The 21232-nt window shown below is 41.3% G+C and overlaps 1 protein-coding gene and 1 long non-coding RNA gene across 6 annotated transcripts in view; one reads left to right on the top strand and one right to left on the bottom strand.

The window, feature by feature from the left end:
* Nucleotides 1-21232, top strand: part of LRRTM4 (leucine rich repeat transmembrane neuronal 4) — a 681074-nt gene that overhangs the window by 88020 nt on the left and 571822 nt on the right. The window lies entirely within an intron of this gene.
* LOC130368101 (uncharacterized) lies at nucleotides 13563-14825 on the bottom strand. Its single transcript, XR_008892287.1, has 2 exons — nucleotides 14611-14825; nucleotides 13563-13774 (listed from the first exon to the last, which is right to left on the bottom strand). It is a non-coding gene; the product is annotated as an uncharacterized LOC130368101 (long non-coding RNA).

Genomic DNA, 21232 nt, shown 5'->3' with positions numbered 1-21232 from the left:
CAATGATATAAGAAAAGAAAGCTGAGCTGTCATTGGTTGCTATGGGCAACAGAATCTTACTACAAGACCAAAACTGTCTGGTGTTGCCCATAACAACCAATCACAGCTCAGCTTTTATATTGTATCAAGCTCTGGTAAAATGAAAGGTGAGCTGTGATTGGTTGTTATGGCCAAAACCAGACAGTTTGGGGTTCTTTTTGGTAGATTGATAAATCTGGGCCAATTTGTGCCAAAATACACCTACTTGCAGAAAAATGCAGTGTGAGCACAACCTTATACAGCTGTAAAAGACAAAATAGAGAGTTGTATATACAATATGGCCCTGTTCACACTACGAAGAGTACGTGCGGAATCCGCCTTGCAGCAGCCTGCCATTGAATTCAATGGATTTAGTGATGCTGCATTTACACAACTGGAAATTCTGTGACTGAATTTCTGAAGTGGATCTGAATTTTGGAGAAAAATTCAAGTCCCATTTGTCAATTACCACAGACATAAGTGCCCATTCCGGATTATTTTGGCTTTATTTACCATGAATCAGGAAGATCGCGGATCCACAAGGGAATTCAGCTTTTCCTCAGTGTGAACTAGCCCAATCTGTATGCAGCAGGTTCCCCCTAGTGGCAGCTCAAGGCAATCAGACTTTTAATACCCTGTGAAGAAAAGTAGCAGGAGGTTGCAGTGAAATTGAATTTAATGGAATTTTGTCAATTGTCCAATGCTTATGATAAAAGAGTGTTAAAACTGAGCATATATTACCGCTCTGTACTGTTTATTCATAGGCCAAGATTTCCATATTGTTCACTTCTAGGTATCAGCACAAAAAAATGTTGTCTAGGCATGCACAGCGAGTATTGAATTTTTAGGGGTCAGCACCTAGTATTGCATTTCCGTGTGTCGGCATTGACTTGTACAGGCTATAGCACTCAGCATCGTATTTCTAAGTGTCAGTATTGTCAGGGTTACTTATAGAATGATGAAACATCAGCGTTAGCGATTTTGATGAAATGCGGCCAATATATAGGCTTGAAACCACTGTCAACTGTGACCACTTGCTACTTATTTTTCATCTACATTGCAGTTTAACCTAAAATTGTATCATTCATGCATAGTATTAGGATACATTGTCTTGTTAACCCTAGAATGCACAATAGTAAAAAAAAAAGTAATCATCATATCTAGAAAACCATTTACTGATAAGGCCTTGTATTATCCATATATGTTATGTCCACATATCTATAACAGAACATAGACCCAGTCTAATCTCACAAACATTTATGCAACTGCAATGGAGCTGTAGACTTGTAGAAAAGGAGCTATTGTGGGTGGTAGACACTAACTGGGTCTAAATGGTTTCTCGGAACTTATATAAGACCAGTGCTATAGGTGTGATAGTTGGAAAGGTGGGGGTGGCTTGAAGGGGTTAACCAACATAAGGTGACTTTCCTAATTACCAGTAATGACATGTTTACCAAGGATTCGGGCTTGTGTTGGTAGTAAATGGCTGTGTACTGTGTCCACCCTCAAGTTGCTGGCTTTTTTTAATGTTTACTGGTTATTTCCTGTTTCTATGCCCTCCCTCCAACTGCAATCCCCAGGATCCCTTGTTTCTAGGTGAGAGGTGACTTATCTCCCTCCCACACATCAACTGCTCCACCCATTGCAGCACAGCTAGCTCACTTCAATGCTTGATGCGCTTGAAACTACAATTCCCTGCAGCCCTGTGGACAACAATTTTCCTCCCACCCAGCGGTCGCTTTACCCATTGAAACACAGACAAGCTCCCTTTCAACACCTGATTAGTGATGTAATGTCTCGGGAAGCATTGCAACCCAAAAAAGGCACGAGACAAAAAAAAAAGAATCTATGCTGCTAAAAATTGACATACAGAGGTAAGGTCATTTTAGAATTGTTAGACCAGCCACAGATACAGACACTATATTATGAACTAGTCTAACTTTTCAGCTCCTGTAGCACAGTCAAATAAAGGGGAAAAAATCCTGGAATATCCCTTTAAACACATTCTACATTGGAGCCCTGGATCTTCAAGTTACACCTCTAACCTGTCCTTTAACCACATAACATGTAGTGGAAAGACAGGACTAACTTTGATGCTATCACAGAAAAACGAAAGGTGCTTATAAGGTATCACAACATCTCTTATTCATTCCCTTTTAGCCCTTCCTGAACTGGATTTTGTGACAGCATTGAGACCTTCCTTAACCATTGCATGCAGCCATCCTTCCTCTACCACTGCATGCAGCCGTTGGCTGTCCTGGCTTGCTGGGAGTTGTAGTTTGGCAACATCTGGAGGGCCACCGTTTGGAGACCACTGCTCTGGATCATTCATCCCTATGAGATATGCTCGGCTCTCTGACGTGAGTCTTTCCCTGCCTCATCCCATCGTTAAACAATCAGGTTTATAGTTAACTCCATGAAGTCAGGTCTATATTTCAATTCCAGATAGATGTCATTTAATTCCACGCATTCTCTCCCCTCTGTCCCTTTGAAGCATAACTCCAATATCTTATACGACATGAAAAGGTTTTATCCGTGTCGCCCAGATTTCAGCATTCCTTTAGAGCGAGAAGCTTGAAGAAACACCACCTAGTGGATAAGCGTCCTTCTCCATCCGAACACATTGCAGCTGCAGTCATAAACCATCGGTGAAATGACAATTTAGCTTTCGCTTGTTAATACGGTTTAGATGCTATTGAAGAGCAGCGTGCGGGAATTTTTCCATACGCAGCTCTTATTCACTGGCATTCATTAGTCCCTAGTTCTTATGAAATCTCGGCTTATGTTTAGTTTTTGTGCCCATTGATACAGACAAGAATGGGTTGAGTTGCACTGTATAGCGCGCATTAGAGATTCCCATTGACGCCATCCCGTCCACCCCTCCTGTAGTGATTTATACATTCTGCTGCATTACCAATTAAAAGGAAAATCAAATTTCAAATGAATGAAGACATCTGGCCACATCGCAGCATCTTTTCCCTACATATGGGGAAATTGGATATTGATCCTGCCAACTATGAGCAACTGTTAGTGAAAACACACAAGCGTGTAGGTTACTTTTTATTAAAACATGGAGAGTAATGCTAGAGATGGGGAGGAGGTGCGGAGGATTTGGTGTGAGTCACAATGTGAATCTTGTTGCATCAGTAGCCGGTAGCTCAACTAACTCTTGTATATATAAATAAAAAAATAAAAAAAATAAAAAATATATAAATATATATATATATATATATATATATATATATATATATATATATATAGAGTCATGGCCGTAAATGTTGGCACCCCTGAGATTTTTGTAGAAAATGAAGTATTTCTCACAGAAAAGGATTGCAGTAACACGTCACATATGTGTATTCCGTTTGTGTGTAATGGAATTAAACCAAAAAAGGTAGGGAAAAAAAGCAAATTGGACATAATGTTACACCAAACTCCAAAAATGGTCTGGACAAAATTATTGGCACCCTTAATTTAATATTTGGTTGCACACCCTTTCGAAAAAATAACTTAAATAATTTGCTTCCTAAAACCATCAATAAGCTTCTTACACCTCTCAGCCGGAATGTTGGACCACTCTTCCTTTGCAAACTGCCCCATTTCTCTCTTATTGGAAGGCGCCTTTTCCCAACAGTAATTTTAAGATCTCTCCACAGGTGTTCAATGGGATTTAGATCTGGATTCCTTGCCGTCCACTTCAGAACTCTCCAGCGCTTTGTTCCCATCCATTTCTGGGTGCTGACATATGTTTGGGGTCATTGGGGGAGATTTATCAAAACCTGTCCAAAGGAAATGTTGCTGTGTTGCCCAGATTGCTTCTTTCATCTTTGAAAAGGCCTCTGCAAAATGAAAGAAGCAATCTGATTGGTTGCTATGGGCAACTCAGCTACTTTTCCTCTGGGCAGGTTTTCATAAATCTCCCCCATTGTCCTGCTGGAAGACCCAAGATCTCGGACGCAAACCCAGCTTTCTGACACTGGGCTGTACAGTGCGACCCAAAATCCGTTGGTAATCCTCAGATTTCATGATGCCTTGCACACATTCAAAGCACCCAGTGTCAGAGGCAGCAAAACAACCCCAAAACATCATTGAACCTCCACCATATTTCACTGTAGGTACTGTGATCTTTTCTTTGTAGGCCTCATTCCATTTTTGGTAAACAGTAGAATAATGTGCTTTACCAAAAAGAAAGTTTTCTTCTCCTCTTTCTGTTGTCCATGCTTAGTTTGGCACACACAGACACACAATGCAAAGACTAACTGAACTTCTCTCCTTTTTTATCTGCTTTCAGGTGACATTTTTATATTGCCCACACTTGTTACTTGCCCCAAGTGAGTTTAAAGGAGCATCACATGCTTGAAACAATCTTATTTTTTCACAATTTTGAAAGGGTGACGATAATTTTGTCCAGCCCATTTTTGGAGTTTGCTGTGACATTATGTCCAATTAGATTTTTTCCTCCCTTTTTTTCTTTAGTTCCAATATACACAAAGGGAATACACATGTGTATAGCAAAACATGGGTTACTGCAATCCTTTTCTGTGAGAAATACTTCATTTTCTAGAACATTTCAGGGGTGCCAACATTTACGGCCATGACTATATATATATTGCAGTCTGTCGATCTGAACCATCTGAAGGGGAACACTCAATCCCATCAATAAAGATAGAGTACAGTTACAATGTAGCAATGTAGCTATGACATATTTTTCATAGTACCAAGAAGTGACAGATTGTAAATGGTAAAATGTAACATTGCTCGGATAGCAAAAGCCAAAGCCCTCCTCTAAATACAGCAGAGTACAACATTAGATAGTCCAGAAATGTAACTCTAATTTATCAATAAAACATATTGAATCCACACTATGATTTGCCAATCCTGAATCGTACAAATCGCTCTGGTAAAAGTCGTTCTGCTTTTCAAGCCTTCTGATTCCCTAGAGAAGTCTGGATTGAGCGTCCAGAATCTTCTACCAGACTTTACAGACACTTTACAAGACTAAATGAATCAACAGCCTATTCCTTAGATTGGGGATTCAGCACATTCTACTATAGATGTGTTTAATGCTACTCATCAAGTGTTCCTTGCAAAAGACTGAGCAAAATTTCTCAACTAAGAAAGTTTTTCTTTTCTTATGATACTTTATTGTTTAGTTCTAGAGAGTTTTATTTACTATCCCAATATCATCAAACAATTTATAACATTCAATATTTTTATTTTTTTGTGTATTAGTTAAATTGCTAGTCTTGGCTACTAACATTTAAAACATAGTTGGGGGAATTTAAAGTCTTAGACAGTGTAAATGTAAATGCAGATTAATTATAGTTTTCACTGTTGATCTTTAGTTTACGCCAAGATAAATCTGAAGAGCAGGAGGTGCGGGCACTGCACGCTAATAATACAAAGACCTTGTTTCGGACTCCTCAGCACGAAGCAAAACCAAACTTAACAGCATGGGGTTCTCATGTAAGGCATATACCGATTAAAATCCATATAACCAGAAGAAGAGAGAATAGGGCACTCATCCTTTATGCTTTATTCAGACCATTTATTTCTTCTGATAAAATGGCAGGGCAGGTAATACACACCGGCAGGGGCATTTGAAGGGAAGGACTGTTTCATACTGAGGAGAGCAGCACTTTGTGTTGCTACTATGAAGCGGTCCGTCGCTTCCCATGTTGAGCTTTAGTTTTCAACAAGATAAGACACTTACCTCTTAAGCTGTGATTCATACCATTTGTTTATTCTGATAAAATGGCATAGCAGGTATTACAGACCAGCAGGAGCATGTGAAGCAACGGACTGTTTCGTACTGGGAGCTGCACTTGGTTTGGCTACTATGAGCTGGATGAAGTACTGCTCTCAGTACAAAATGGTCCATCACTTCACATGTTAAAGAGCAACAGGTGTGGGCACTGCACACCATTAATATAAAGCCCTAGCCTTGGACTTCTCGGCAAGTAGGGAGACCAAACTTAACAGCGTGGGGTACTCGTGTACAGTACAGAGAAAAAGAGAGCCCAGCATTCCCCCTTTACGCTGTGATTCAAACCATTTGTTAATTCTAATAAGATGCATAGCAGATAATACAGACCAACAAGAGCATGTAAAAGTGACGAACCATTTGGTACTGAGAGGAGCAAAACTGGCTGCCACGAGCCAAAACTGCTCTCATGACAAAACTGTCTGCCGCTTCACATGCCCCTGTTGGTCTTATCAGATTAAACAAATAATCTGAATCACAGTGTAAATGGTGAGTGCTGTGCTTTCTCTTGTTCTGGTTTACTTTTGTTTACGCAAACTATTAGTTGGCTTACTTCAGGTGAAGGTAATTTACCAACATTTTGGAGCATTATGTCTTGTCTCCTTTCCACCAATATTGTTAGGCTATGCTCCCCGGTCGAGCGAGGTGTTCTTTTTGGTGCACAAAGCATAATAAATGTCTTAGTTGGTATGTGCCACAATTTTGCTACATGTGGAGCCAAAATTCTGTCACATGAAGAATAGCAAATGTGAGCCCAGCCTAAGGCCAGGTTGACAACACATTCAGTCATTCAGTTTTGTGGGGCTTTTGAGATGGTATGGTAATTCTATGCAGAGAAGTATGAAAGACAAAAAAGGGGACAATGCGCCTATCTATGTGCCGTTATCCTTATTACACGTGACAGGTGAGGAAGCTTAAGGAGTACTCTCACCTGGTTGTGTTATGCTGAGAGCATAACACCTGTTGTAGCTTGAAGGAGCCCAACTGGTGTGGGTAAGTGGAAATCCACGGTGTGCTGCCCGCATCCACCTGTCCTGTCTGAGAGTAGGAGTGGTAGCGGTGAAAAAGGAATCCGATCCTGGCGCTCAACCGTGCGGCAGCTGAGGAAATTATGTCAGGAGCGTGTCCCCTCGCAACGCGTAGTCCCTGCTTTATGCAAAATAAAGTACATCTTTTACCTCATTACGGCTCCTGACATAATTTCCTCAGCTGCCGCACGGGTGAGCGCTGGGATCGGATTCCTTTTTCACCGCTACCACTCCTATGGTTATTCTATGCCTTAGATGAAAGCAACTGTATATCTGTACCAGTGTTTCCCTAGCATTGTGCTTCCAGCGGTTGCAGCACCACACCTGTCCTCAGGTTGTGTGTGGTATTGCAGCTCAGTTCCACTGAAATGAAGTTCAACTTGTAATAATACACACAACCTGAGGACAGATGTGGTGCTGTTATTGGAAGAAATTTGCTATGTTTTTCTATTCCCTTATAAATCTCTTTAATTTCCACATTATGTTGAGCTCCATATCAAGACTGTACGCTACAAACTGAAGAGGTCATTGTACGATAAGACGCTGTTCCACCTGCTTCCTCTTTTACTAAATTTTGCTGGTACAGGTTAACACAACAGCTTGTAACAACGGGCAGCCAACTCCATAAATGAATTCTATAATGTAATAAATCCAAGCAAAACATGCTTTGTACGCCATTAAAAATCCTCAGCGTGAAGTCTGCGCCATGGCGGAGATGAGGTTAATAAAGAGAAAGATCTCAAGGTCAGACTCATTTATTTTATTGTAAGAAAACAAAGTGGCCTGGCCTATTGTTTCAGCCAATCATGGCGGATCGGGCACAACATTTCATGCAGGTAAAAATGAGTGAGAGTTGCAGAAGGACTATGGGGGGGGGGGGGGCGGGGTATTTATCAATTTTGCCTGTTGACAGTTTCTTTATACCCTTTTTTTTCACTTTGGTTTTCGTGGACATGCACCAAATTTATCATTTGGTGCAAGCTGTTAGTAATTTTGGCTCAAATGCGCCTTTTACACAGAACTTACCACCACAGAGGGGGGGGAGATTTATCAAAACCCGTCCAGAGGAAAAGTTGCCGTGTTGCCCATGGCAACCAATCAGATTGCCTTTTTCATTTTTAACAAGGCCTCTGAAAAATGAAAGAAGCGATCTGATTGGTTGCTATGGGCTACTGGGCAACTTTTCCTCTGGACAGGTTTTGATAAATCTCCCCCTGGATGCGTATTTTACCCTGTAGAGCAGCCATTTTGGCGTCCCTCCTGCAGTATATCAGCAAGCGACATGAGTTATTTTCTTTTGTGGGGTTTATAGCCGCTATGTGAAATGGATTTTATTTTCAACTTGGGTAGTTTTTTTTTTTTTTGTTACTTTAGTGCAGTGGTCTTCAACCTGTGGACCTCCAGATGTTGCAAAACTACAATTCCCAGCATGCCCGGACAGCCGTTGGCTGTCCGGGCATGCTGGGAGTTGTAGTTTTGCAACATCTGGAGGTCCGCAGGTTGGAAACCACTGCTTTAGTGCTTTACCTTTCCTGAACCTGTGCGGCCATGTCCAATGCTGGCTCAACGGAGGGTGAAGGTTCCTCAGGGACAACTATGTCGCAGGATAGTATTGAGCAGCCCTGGAGGCGTCGCTGCTTTCACAAAAATTTTTTTTTTTATGTATTTTGACGCCTTTACATTTTCTGACATTGCTAAGTGTGTTTTCCATGCGCAAAATTTCTTGGCGGGGATTTCTTGGCCAGAAAAACGGGATATGCACCAAAATTGCACCAATTTGGCGCAAATGATGAATTACTGACTAAAGTTAAAATCACACAGAGGACCGTGTGATTTTGAGAAAGTTCTAAAAATGACAGTGGAGAATATGCGCCAAACTTTGGCACAAAAATACACTGCGCCAAAGTATTGCGCCAAAGTTACGTAAAAAAAAAACACAAATCCTTTGATTAAAAAAAAAAAAAAAACTATATGTTGGTTATTTTCTGTTAGTGTGAATAAGGATGGAGACCAATGGGGCATGGAACACGTAATAAATATTACACCAGTCTCCCAATGAAACTTTAATGCCTTCCTCGCTGAGCTTCTGCATAAGTTCAAACATGATCTCATTATCCTACTCAAGATCCTTTTTATTTTTTTAATATTTTATTTGTTTCTTTTATTTCCAGTTATGATTTCCCTGTAACCCGTTGTCACTTACAGTGTTGACTGAGCAGATCATCTGCCCAAGAGCTGAACTCATGTTCGCGACTCTGGGGCTTTTTATTTCGAATGAGAGGCTCTTGGAAGCTTGGACATGTATTTATGGGAATTCCGTTTTAGTTTTTTTCGTCTTTGTAGAATTTGATGGAATCAAATGTTATTATTTTAGGCCAAAAAACTTTCTTTCTTGCAAGCTATTGCCAAATATTACAGGTCTTGTTAAAGGAGATGTCCGGTGCTCACTTTTCTTATTGTATCCGTTCCGGGCTGCAAAAAAAAAAGAAAATAAGCGTTCTCTTGCCTGCCTACGCTCCCTCGGTGCTCCGGTACAGGCGTTCGGTCCCCGGGCTGTATTCTTTTTACTTCCTGTTAGCCCGGCACGTCACACGGAGCTTCAGCCTATCACCGGCCGAGGCGGGACATCGCTGCGGCCGGTGATAGGTTGAAGCTCTGTGTGACGTGCCGGGCTAACAGGAAGTAAGAAGAATACAGCCCGGGGACCGAACACCTGTACCGGAGCACCGGGGGAGCCTAGGCAGGTAAGAGAAAATTCGTTTTCTTTTATTTTTCAGCCCGGAACGGATAAAATAAGAAAAGTGAGCACTGGACATCTCCTTTAAGTCATACTAGATATGAAGATATGAAAAAAATAAAATAATGGTCTAAAATGGCTATTCTAGTTTTAGAAAATTGTATTTAAAGGGGTATTCCAGGCAAAACCTTTTTTATACATATATATATTTATATATATATATATATATATATATATATATATATATATATATATGTATAAAAAAGGTTTTGCCTGGAATACCCCTTTAAATACAATTTTCTAAAACTAGAATATATATATTCTATGAGATATATATATATATATATTTATATATATATATATATATATATATATATATATATATATATATCTCAACTGGCTCCGGAAAGTTAAACAGATTTGTAAATTACTTCTATTAAAAAATCTTAATCCTTCCAATAGTTATTAGCTTCTGAAGTTTTCTGTCTAACTGCTCAATGATGATGTCACGTCCCGGGAGCTGTGCATGATGGGAGAATATCCCCATAGGAACTGCACAGCTCCCGGGACGTGAGTCATCAGAGAGCTGTTAGACAGAAAACAACTCAACTTCAGTAGCTAATAACTATTGGAAGGATTAAGATTTTTTAATAGAAGTAATTTACAAATCTGTTTAACTTTCCGGAGCCAGTTGATATATAAAAAAAAAAGTTTTGGCCTGGACTATCCCTTTAAGTAAAACTTCCACCCCAGGATATATAACTTATTAATATACTGTTATCACAAATTGCCCTGGCTTCAACATGCTTTTGTGTGATTTAACCCTGACAGGAAGTTGTTTAGTCCTTATTGTCAGTGTGGTGTTGTCTATGGCTCCTCCCTCTCTTTGTCACAGGAACTTGGCTGTATCTTGTCTCTGAGCTATAGCCCTGCCCACTGGTGGGTAGTTGGGCAGGGAGGAGAAACTGGGGACTATCTTGATGGTTCAGGCAGCATTAAAGTGATAACATTCCCCCTTAAAGGGGTACTCTGGTGGAAAACATTTTTTTAATATCAACTGGTGCCAGAAAGTTAAACAAATTTGTAAATTACTTTAATTTAAAAATCTTAATCCTTCCAGTACTTATCAGCTGCTGTATACTACTGAGGAAGTTCTTTTATTTTTGAATTTCTTTTCAGTCTAACCACAGTGCTCAGTGCTGACACATCTGTTCATGTCAGGAAACCTGTCCTGCTCTGTACAGCCCCTGACATGGACAGAGGTGTCATCAGAGTCAGCAGAGAGCAGCAGCTGATAAGTACTGTCAGGATTAAGATCTTTTAATAGAAGTAATTTACAAATCTGTTTAACTTTCTGCCATTAGTTGATTTAAAAGAAACACATTTTCCACTGGAGTACCCCTTTAAGTCTTTGTTCACAAATGGGAACTACAAAAAATGAGGTGATGCCAGATCTGTAATATGATGGACACCAATGGTGCCTAATGGACCTTATTAGTTAAACTGGGATCCATCTGGTTTTCGTCATGGTGTAAATCATTAGATCAGACATAATACTGCTGCATTATTTTGTCCAGTATTCTTGACCGAATCTGTGATGGAGTCTCCTAACAGAAATTCCAGTGCAGGTGTGACCAGAGCCTTAGATGGTCATGTACCTTATAAAGCCTTTTCCTTTAAAACGCACTGATTTGCAATGTAGACTTCTTCTTTCTAATTCACTAACAGAAGTTAGAATCAGTGTCTGCCATTTTACAGTGGTGCTACAGCTTGGTCATAGTCAGTCTTTCCACAAACCTTCTTGCTTACCGTACTTTTCGCCGTACTTTTCGCCGTTGGCTTTCCAGGCATGCCAGGAGTTGTAGTTTTGCAACATCTGGAGGTCCGCAGGTTGAAGACCACTGGTATAGGAGGTAATACTCATGTGTCCCCGCCGCACTGGACCCGTCACTGCTCGTCACCGCTGCCCTAGATGTCGCCCTCCATCACTTTTACCGCGTCTCCAGGGTGTCCCCATCGCTCCGGAACATCTCTACTGCCAAGTATCCTTGCTGTCCTTCGCCGCCATCACGTCGCTATGCATGCCGCTCCTATTGGATGACTGGACGGCGTGCGCGACGACATGATGACAACGACGAAGGAGAGCGACGGCCATGCAGGGGATCCCGACACGGAGCAGACACCGAGGAGGCAGGTAAGGTCCCTCCCGGTGCAGCCGGGTTAGTGTCACTTTCGCTTCAGACGCGGCGGTCAGCTTTGATCGCCACGTCTGAAGGGTTAATACAGGGCATCACCGCGATCGGTGATGTCGTGTATTAACCGCAGGGCCCGGCCGTTGATGGCCGCAGGGACCGCCGCGATAGGACAGGGTTTTAATTTGTATTCGCCGTATAAGACGCACCAACTTCTCCCCCCCCAGTTTTGGGAAAGAAAAAGCGCGTCTTATACGGCGAAAAATACGGTATATCCCTTCCTATACACACTGCAGATACCGCCTGCTCAAATCAATGCTACTGTAATCGTAGAACTTTATGAACTAGCATATGCCCTACAGACGCACAACTTTTTATTTTCTGTTTCAGTACAATATTAAAGTTGTTTTAGCTATATCCTCATATGATATTTTTCTCGCCCTAAGCAGTAAAAGTAAAGTAAAAAGCTGCAGTAATTCAACTCTCCTTCTACTCTGCCCCATATTAAAATGAACGATGTGTGTAGCCTGCAAGTGAATAAAGCCAATAAATACCAAACAACAATCATTTTTTATCTGTGGATTAGAAATAAAAATGTACACACTGTGGCGCACATCTTATGAGGTGTATGCACGGCCTTCGTCTTACATGTGCTGTATGACATTGTGGTGGTGCAGTCTCGGGAACTGATCATGGCCATTTAATCACTTAGATTCCATAGCAAATAGCAACTGCTGCATCTAAGTGGTTAACACCGGTGCTCCTCTTCCCATAGTGCCAATAGGTTGTTATGGCATGTTGAAGCTTACTGAAGGATCCCAATCTGCCATCTTTGTACTTCCATTAGGTCCTGCCAGAGGCGAGAGAATTGCAGTGTATTATATGAATGATCAAGTAATTGCATAGACAAATTTATAAGATTATAAATATTTAGTGGGGGTCCAACCACAAGAACCCACTCTAAATGTGAGACTGGGATGTCCCTTGTGAATGAAAACTGACAAATTTAGCTAAACACTGTCCTTTGCTAACTCTGTCAGTCCCATAAAGAGTAATAGTACTCTGACTGGAGGCCAAAAAAGACATAATATCAACTAGTAAAGAGGAAACACAGTTAACCACACTCACCGCTAGGCTTTAACCAGCCGATCCGCTTCATCTGTTTGAATGGACGTCCCCCAATCCAGATGTGCTGCAGGGCGCTCAGAGAGCCCTGAATCACGTCTGGAACCGGGGACGTCCATTCAAACAGATGAAGCGGAGTCGGCTGGTTAAAGCCTAGCGGTGAGTGTGGGTAACCATGTTTCCTCTTTACTAGTTGATATTAGTAACTCGCTTCTTTCTGGTTCCCAGCACCACTGGACCCTTGTACCTAGGACTTCGGTCTCCTGCAGTGATAGAAGTGCCGCTGCCCAGCTAACCTAATTGCTTTGTAGCTATAGTGCCACTACACCTTTGGAGTATTATCAAAAAAGACATAAGTGTATTACAGAGAGGTGCTTGTTTAGCCTTCTTCTCTCTGAGATAGACAATCTTCTCCCTCTAAAAGATGTAGAACGTTAGCACAATATTCTTACAACATTAACAGAAAAAGGAACAAGGACTGGGACATGATTGTAGACAGAATTATACCTAGGCATAAGATATGTGGCCTAGGTGTATTTATGCCTAGCAGTAGCAGGACTGGGAGATGTTGTCTTGCAAATGCCAGGTCTAGACTGGTTCCAACAGGTTTTCTGTCCACCCCTTCTCCTGTGTTTCAGAGGATCATGTGACCAAAGCATCATTCATCTTGGTACAGTAAATACAGTTTTGTTAAACCTTGACACTTGTAATACCTCTGTGTATTCAATAAATATGGTACATTGCACATAAATCCATTTGCATTAATTCTCCATTATTTCATATACATTATGCATTATGCAAAACCTTCGACTCTCAGCCACACAACTTTCTCAGGATAGTACATGGACCATTGCTACTGGGACACTACAGATATCCTAATAAATGCAGTTGTTTTCCTTCTCTGTATTGGAAACTGAGGAAAGAAAAGGCATGATGTGAAATTATTGCACATTTTATAATAAGCGACAGATATATCCTGTAGCTCAGTACAATAGGCATAAATTGATCATTACATACATTTTACATAAAGAGCTAATGGAGTAAAAATCAATCCCTGCATACAATACTGTAATCATGGGAGGATTGCACGCGCACAACTAGAAAATCCTTCATTTAATAAAGTGACACAGGCTGGGAATTAAAGCTCGCAATCTTCAATTTGCACTTTAATAAATTGAACCTCTAATGTACAGAAATAAATACAATGTACGTTACACAAACACACATTTATATTACATCTCCAGTGTGGAAACCTAGAGACTGAGGCAAGCACTTCTTACTGTGTATAACTCACATCTACGTAAGAGGTGCCTGGCTGGAAAGGACTACTATCTACTATCATACATTATAAAGGGGAAACATATTACCTTCCCCCTTAAAGTGGTACTCTGCCCCTAGACATCTTAGCCCCTATCCAAAGGATAGGGGATTAGATGTCTGATCGAGGTGGTCCCACGACTGGGACCCCCGCAATCTCTGTGCAGCACCCGGCTTTCATTTAGAACGCTGGGTGTGGGTGGCAGGGGTCGTGAAACCACATGAGATGCCAGTGGAACCTGATATTTGGTGTATGATGGGAGACGGCCTGAGATCCACCCATATGGCAGAAATCTGAAGTGAGTTATGATGTGCGTAAGTGGGAGCTGTGCAGTGGGTATTCTTAAAATACGCGTTCGTTGACAGAAAAAAAAATCATATCGACTGAGCTTTGGTCCCTTTAAAAATAACAATTAAGTCATATTCACCTACCCTGATCCCCCAAAGCTATTGTTCCTCTCCAGTACTCGCTCATTACAGCTGCTTCCTGGTTTTTGTAACTCAGTAACCCCATAGCAACTGCCCCATCAGCCAATGACTGACAGAGGAGAGACACTTCTGTGGCCGACAGTTTCTATGGGGTCAACCCAACACAGGAACCAGGAAGCAGTGGTGAGGATTAAAGGGGTACTCCGGTGGAAAACTTTTCTTTTTCTTTTAAATCAACTGGTGCCAGAAAGTTAATCAGATTTGTAAATGACTTCTATAAAAAAAATATTAATTCTTCTAGTACTTATTTGCTGCTGAATACTACAGAGGAAATTATTTTCTTTTTGAAACACAGTGCTCTCTGCTGACATCTCTGTTCATTTTAGGAACTGTCCAGAGCAGCATATGTTTGCTATGGGGATTTTCTTCTACTCTGGACAGTTCTTAAAATGGACAGAGATGTTAGCAGAGAGTACTGTGGTCATGATGTCAGCAGAGAGCTCTGTGTTCCAAAAAGAAAATAATTTCCTCTGTAGTATTCAGCAGCTAATAAGTACTAGAAGGATTAATATTTTTTAATAGAAGTAATTTACAAATCTGTTTAACTTTCTGGCACCAGTTGATTTAAAAAAAATAAATAAATAAAAGTTTTCCACCAGAGTACCCCTTTTAGTACAGGAGAAGAAGAAGCAACATCTGTGGAGCATCTGGGTAGATAAGTGACTACCTTTTTATTTGTTAAAGCACCCACAACCCAATTTATAAAAAATAAAAAAATAAAATGTCCATGAGCAATCCCGTTTAGTTGGGAAAGTGTGACCCTTTAAGATCCAAACTTCTTACATGTTCAAATGTTATCTGTTTATGGTATCTATATGTGGCTGCTATATATATATATATATATATATATATATATATATATATATATTTATATATATATATATATATAGTCCAGGACATGATAGTATTGAGTAAAATCATTGAGCTGAAGACACATGGTCTGGCACCACAAGTCCTGAAACAATGTTAGTGTTATTTAGATGTAGTATAGCCTTGTTTCATGATTATATGTATGTTGATATTTGAACACTATATGGCAATTTTAGAAAAGTGTTACCAGGCTAATGTATGCCACTGTTTCTACACCATCCTTTTTAAGTAGGCGATGCATGGCATAAATTATTCTACACTTTGGGGGAGATTTATCAAAAATTGTGCAGAGGAAGAGTGGTGCAGTTGCCCATGCCAACCAATCAGATTGCTTCTTTCATTTTTAAAGAGACCTGTGAAAAATGAAAGAAGCAATCTGTTTGGTTGCCATGGACACCTGCACCACTCTTCCTCTGTTTTTTTTTTATAAATGTCCCCTATATGTCCATATTCCATATGGTAGTACTGATGAGCGGCAGGGGCCATATTCAAATTTGCGATATTTCGCGAATATATGGGCAAATATTTGTCCTATGTTTGCAAAATTTGCAATGTTCCTTCCATTTTATTCCAAAGCAAAAATCGTAATGAAATTCGTATAGTGCGCATGCGCAATTATATCTTTCAACTAACTAACACAATACCTGCTCTAGAACTTATCTGCTAAACTAACCTACCCTCTCTAACACTAACTATCAATTCAGGATATCATTTGATTTGCTTTTAAAACAAGCACAGACAGTGTTCAATCTCCTCTCACAACCACATGGAACTGCAAGAAAACGCTGCCGGGAAGAATCTCATATAGTGAAGGGGTGGGCAACTATCCTATTGGTTGCTATGGATGTTGCTAACCCCTGATGACTGAATTTGCATCCTTCTCATTGGCCCACAAGCTTAAAGAAGAGAGGGATCAGTGTCCTCTGGAAGTGCCGATATTCGCAAATATTTGCATATTCGCATGTACGAAATAATCGCGCTCCACACCGATTCACACAGTAAATAATATTGGAGCCTTCTTTGGACCACAAGCTGGAAACAGGGAGGGATGATCACTTTTTTTGTTCTTTTACACAGTACACATCATTGTTGTGATGTGTACTGTGAAGAAGAAAAAAAAGAATATTCATCTTTATGAATATATAGCGCTATATTCTAAATATTCACAAAATCGCAAAGTGCCGATGTTCGCTGTAAAAATTCACATTTCGAATATTCGCACTCAACACTACAGTGATCCCACGACCTACGATGGCCCGACATATGATAATTTCAACATACGATGGCCTCTCAGAGGCCATCGCATGTTGAATGCAGCATCAACATACAATGCTTTTTTATGTCGGGGCCATTGCATAAACGGCTATCCGGCAGCGCAGACTTCTTCAGCTGCTGCCGGATAGCCATTTAAGGTGACCCGTGTGGTCCGGTGAGTGTCACTCACCTGTCCCTGATGTTCCAGATCGTCCTCTTCAGGCTCCACTGAATGGCCTTTGCTCTCCTTCGTCCTAATCACATCGCTGTGCACGCCGTCCCATCATCCAATAGGAGAGGCGTGCATAGCGACGTGATGACAGCGACAATCCAGGGCAGTGGTGACGATCCGGAGCGGCGGGGACACGTGAGTATAATTTTCTATACTGTACTGTATTACTATTGCGCAGATCCCTCAACATACAATGGATTCAAGTAACGATGGTTCATTTGGAACAAATTACCATCGTATGTTGAGGGATCAGTGTATATGGAATCAAGTGAAGGTACCACAAACAACATCATACAAGATAAGGATGGCACTTCTTATGTTAGACAGTGCTGTATAGGGGTAATATTCTCAGGGAGAGCAGTTGGGGGTGTCTCTGAGGGTGCCATTTCCCTTCTCTAAATGAAGTCAAAAAGTCGAACTAAATGAATCTTTACTGTGGCGCCCTTCACCTTTAGTAAGGACAGGGAAAAAACCAATCAACCAGTAAGTATGTCTGCAAGGCTGTAATGATATTATACAATTCATATTCCATTGACTCAGGAAATGTATATTCACATTGTAAGGAGCACTAGACGGAGCCATGAAAGAGGCCTCCCAGTGAGAAACTGAATAGGAAAACTATGCTTAGGTAGGTGTTCTCCTTCCAAAGACCACTTAAAACAATCAAAAGCTTTTCTTAATAAACCCGACATCTTGATTTTTACAAGGAGTCTGGAACGGTGGAATTACAAAAGAAGTTGTTTCAGAGTTTCGATACATACTGTAGACCACATGGCTTTTTGAAGGAAGAAAAGAAAGGACGAAAGGAAAGGGCTGGCGATTCTTATCGTCAGTCTCCCTCATAACTAGAGCCTTATCTGTTCACCTCAGCATCAAGTTCATTAGGACTCATGCAAGTCAAGCAGATATGAGATGCCTACATCAAGGGGGAGAATGAAGGACAGGAATATACATTCCTAACTCGGCCAGGCTGCTGTTCGGAAATTTTGTCTACCTCGTGCCCTGCTCTTCTAGACTTGTCGACAATTCCATCAGTGGTTGTAAATGTGTTTTTCTTGAGCCAGTCCCTATATCTTAGTAAAGCGCTTTCATGCTTGAATGGCTGTTGTGTTACTCACTAATGTATTAGCTTAGAGGACTTTTCGGATCCGGTTGAAAACATAGATCTCACGCTTCCTATTTAATTTCTAGTCCCCGTCTCCTTGGTCAGTGATTTCCAACTGAATAACTTATAGGGGGTTGTAGCCTTGAATACATATGTGGCTGTCTCTGCCATTAAGAACTATTTGTTTCCCAGTCAATATGTTACCAGCCACTGCCAGCTCTATCTGTGCCTGGAGTTTTGCAGCTCAGAGTGCGAAATGACCTTTCTTATGAACACTTGCTATAGGATCTAGTAGATCTTCAACCTCATACCGTATGGTACTATACAGAATATATACCTTTTCTTTTGTACTCGGTGTCAGCTCATATATCTCCTCTGACTTCCTATTTGATAATCCCCCCTCCCAGGCTTCTTGTTCACTGTATCCTTGCAGACACATTGATTTTTGCCGCCTTGACAAAATGACTTTGATTAATTGAAAAGCTGCACGATCTGGAGAAATAGCTGCAAAGCAATACCGGCAGCATCACTCCAACCTAAGAAATAATAATAATCTACAGATCCTGCACTGACTATTCTTATAATGCATGACTTGATGTGATCATATGCATTTATAGTTCCTGCCGTTGTTAATGGGTATCGTACTTTATAGATTGTAGCCTTGTACATGTAAATAGGTTGGAAAATCAACTTTCGTTACAAAAGTCCAATAAAAATATGCTGGTCCTGCTGCTGGGTCCCCAGCTGTAATCCCTATGGAAGCTGCTAAAAAGTTCACCCTGCAGCACCAACACAGAGTAGGCGAGGCATTACAAAGAGTCCATTGAAAACCGTATACTACACAGAGCCTAGCCTAGTTCTGCAGGGGAGCTCCTCTATATTGTTTGGCATTATTATAAGGATACAGAGTAGAAGTTGCACCAATGCCCTACTGTCTAAGGAGGTCCAATGGGCCTTTGCCAAGAAAACAACAGCATTCTAAATGTGCGTGGTAGTTGCATTGGGTGGGTGTGTTCTAAACAAATGTGTACGCGAGCAGTGATGCATACAGTGTATGCATCACTGCTCAGTACTGTAAAGGTGCAAGGAGTCCAGTGATACAAAAGAGTCAGTTCTAGAGATGAGCAAATTGTTTTGGTAATAATTGAATTCAATACAAATCTCCAAAAAAATTATAATTTATTAGAATAATTTACAATCTTAAAACAGCTTGTGATTTGTTTTGTATTTGTTTTATCCCTGCCCCTGTATAACGAGTAGCCCAGCGGTAACCAGTTGTGCTGTATGCATCATGGATTCCACTTATTTGGCTGTGTCCCTCAGTGTATTGTACAGGAGCAGGGACTCCAGACTTTCACAAGAGTCCTTGCTCTTGTACATATTGTGAATGGGAAATCACTGGACAATCAGGACACATCTGAATTGGGATTCAAATCTGAAACAGGTAAAGTGTAGTTCTGATCGGTCAGTTCTTCCAGCCATTGGCACGTTTCTTAGATCTGGACTGTCTGTAGTAGAGATGAGCGAACTTACAGTAAATTCAATTTGTCACAAAACTTCTCGGCTCGACGGTCGCTGACTTTTCCTGCATAAATAAGTTCAGCTTTCAGGTGCTCCGGTGGGCTGGAAAAGGTGGATACAGTCCCAGGAGAGTCTTTCTTAGGATTGTATCCACCTTTTCCAGCCCACCGGAACACTTGAAAGCTGAACTAATTAATGCAGAAAAAGTCAGCAACCACCGAGCCGAGAAGTTTGTGACGAATCGAATTTACTGTAAGTTTGCTCATCTCTAGTCTGTAGCATTGTATGTTGAGTCTGGTGTTAAGATACAAGGGGCCAGAAAAGACCATTATATATTGAAAATATTGGATGTTGAGGCCATTGTAAGTTCAGGAGCCACTGTATTTAATATGTTGTGAACATGGCACATATGACACCACTGCAAATGCCATAGGTCTCTTGGACACGTTATATCCCATCTATCGGTATATGACTTGACAATCTACACTTTATTTTTCTCTCTTCAACTACCAAATAGGACTTGTGAGGTTCCACACAAAGGACACTCACCTTTTCTACAAGAAATGAGACAAGGACCCAGTATAAGGGAAAGATAACAGTGGATCTTTTAGCTTAAAGGGGTACTCCACCCCTAGACATCTTATCCCCTATCCAAAGAATAGGGGATAAGATGTCTGATTGCGGGGGTCCCGCTGCTGGGGACCCCCACAATATAGCACACAGCACCCACCTGTTACTGCTCAGGAAGCGCTGGAGGGTCTGGCTCCCGACCACGGGGACGGAAGATCGTGATGTCATGACTCCGCCCTTGTGGGATGTCACGCCCCGCCCCCTAAATGCAAGTATATGGGAGGGGGCGTGACGGCTGGCACGCCCCCTCCCATAGACTTGCATTGAGGGGGCGGGGTGTGACGTCACACAGGGGTGGAATGGTGATGTCACGATCTTCCGTCCCCGTGGTCGGGAGCCAGACCCTCCAGCGCTTCCAGAGCAGTAACAGGTGGCGCTTCCAGAGCAGTAACAGGTGGGTGCTGCATGCTATCAGACATCTTATTCCCTATCCTTTGGATGGGGATAAGATGTCTAGGGGTGGAGTACCCCTTTAACAATGGAATATGAATTGCCAGAATTGTCTTTTAATACTGTGGTGTCTATACAAAACAGTAGTCCTCCAAAACTTTACATGGTTCACCAAAAAGAAGGGCCCACCCAGCCTGTTCTGCTTCTTTAAGGCCCTGTAACAGCTACCTGTTCTACATACAAACCCTTGAGTTATACAATTGTATTCAGTCCCTGCCCTGTACTGTGTATTTTTAGAGCCTGCTTCTTCTTGAGATGCTTTTCTCATCTAAAAAAAAAAAGTCCTTACCTCTTATCTTACATCCACCCTGTTTTAATAAGTGTATTATAGGCATACGGACAGCGAAGCTTTGTGGAGAAAAGACTGGCAGTCAGAGAAGGTGAAGGAGAAGATCAATGCTGGGGTCATGGCTTGTGATGGGGGGATATCAGCGAGGAGACCTTAGGCTGTAGTATGTCTCCCATGATTGTGGCTCTGGCTCTATAAATAGACATGGCGTCTC

Source organism: Hyla sarda, chromosome 4 (genome assembly GCF_029499605.1).
Source record: "Hyla sarda isolate aHylSar1 chromosome 4, aHylSar1.hap1, whole genome shotgun sequence".
Taxonomy (NCBI): Eukaryota; Metazoa; Chordata; class Amphibia; order Anura; family Hylidae; genus Hyla; species Hyla sarda.
The sequence above is the reverse complement of the archived record's forward strand: the minus strand, read 5'-3'. Positions and strand labels throughout refer to the sequence as shown.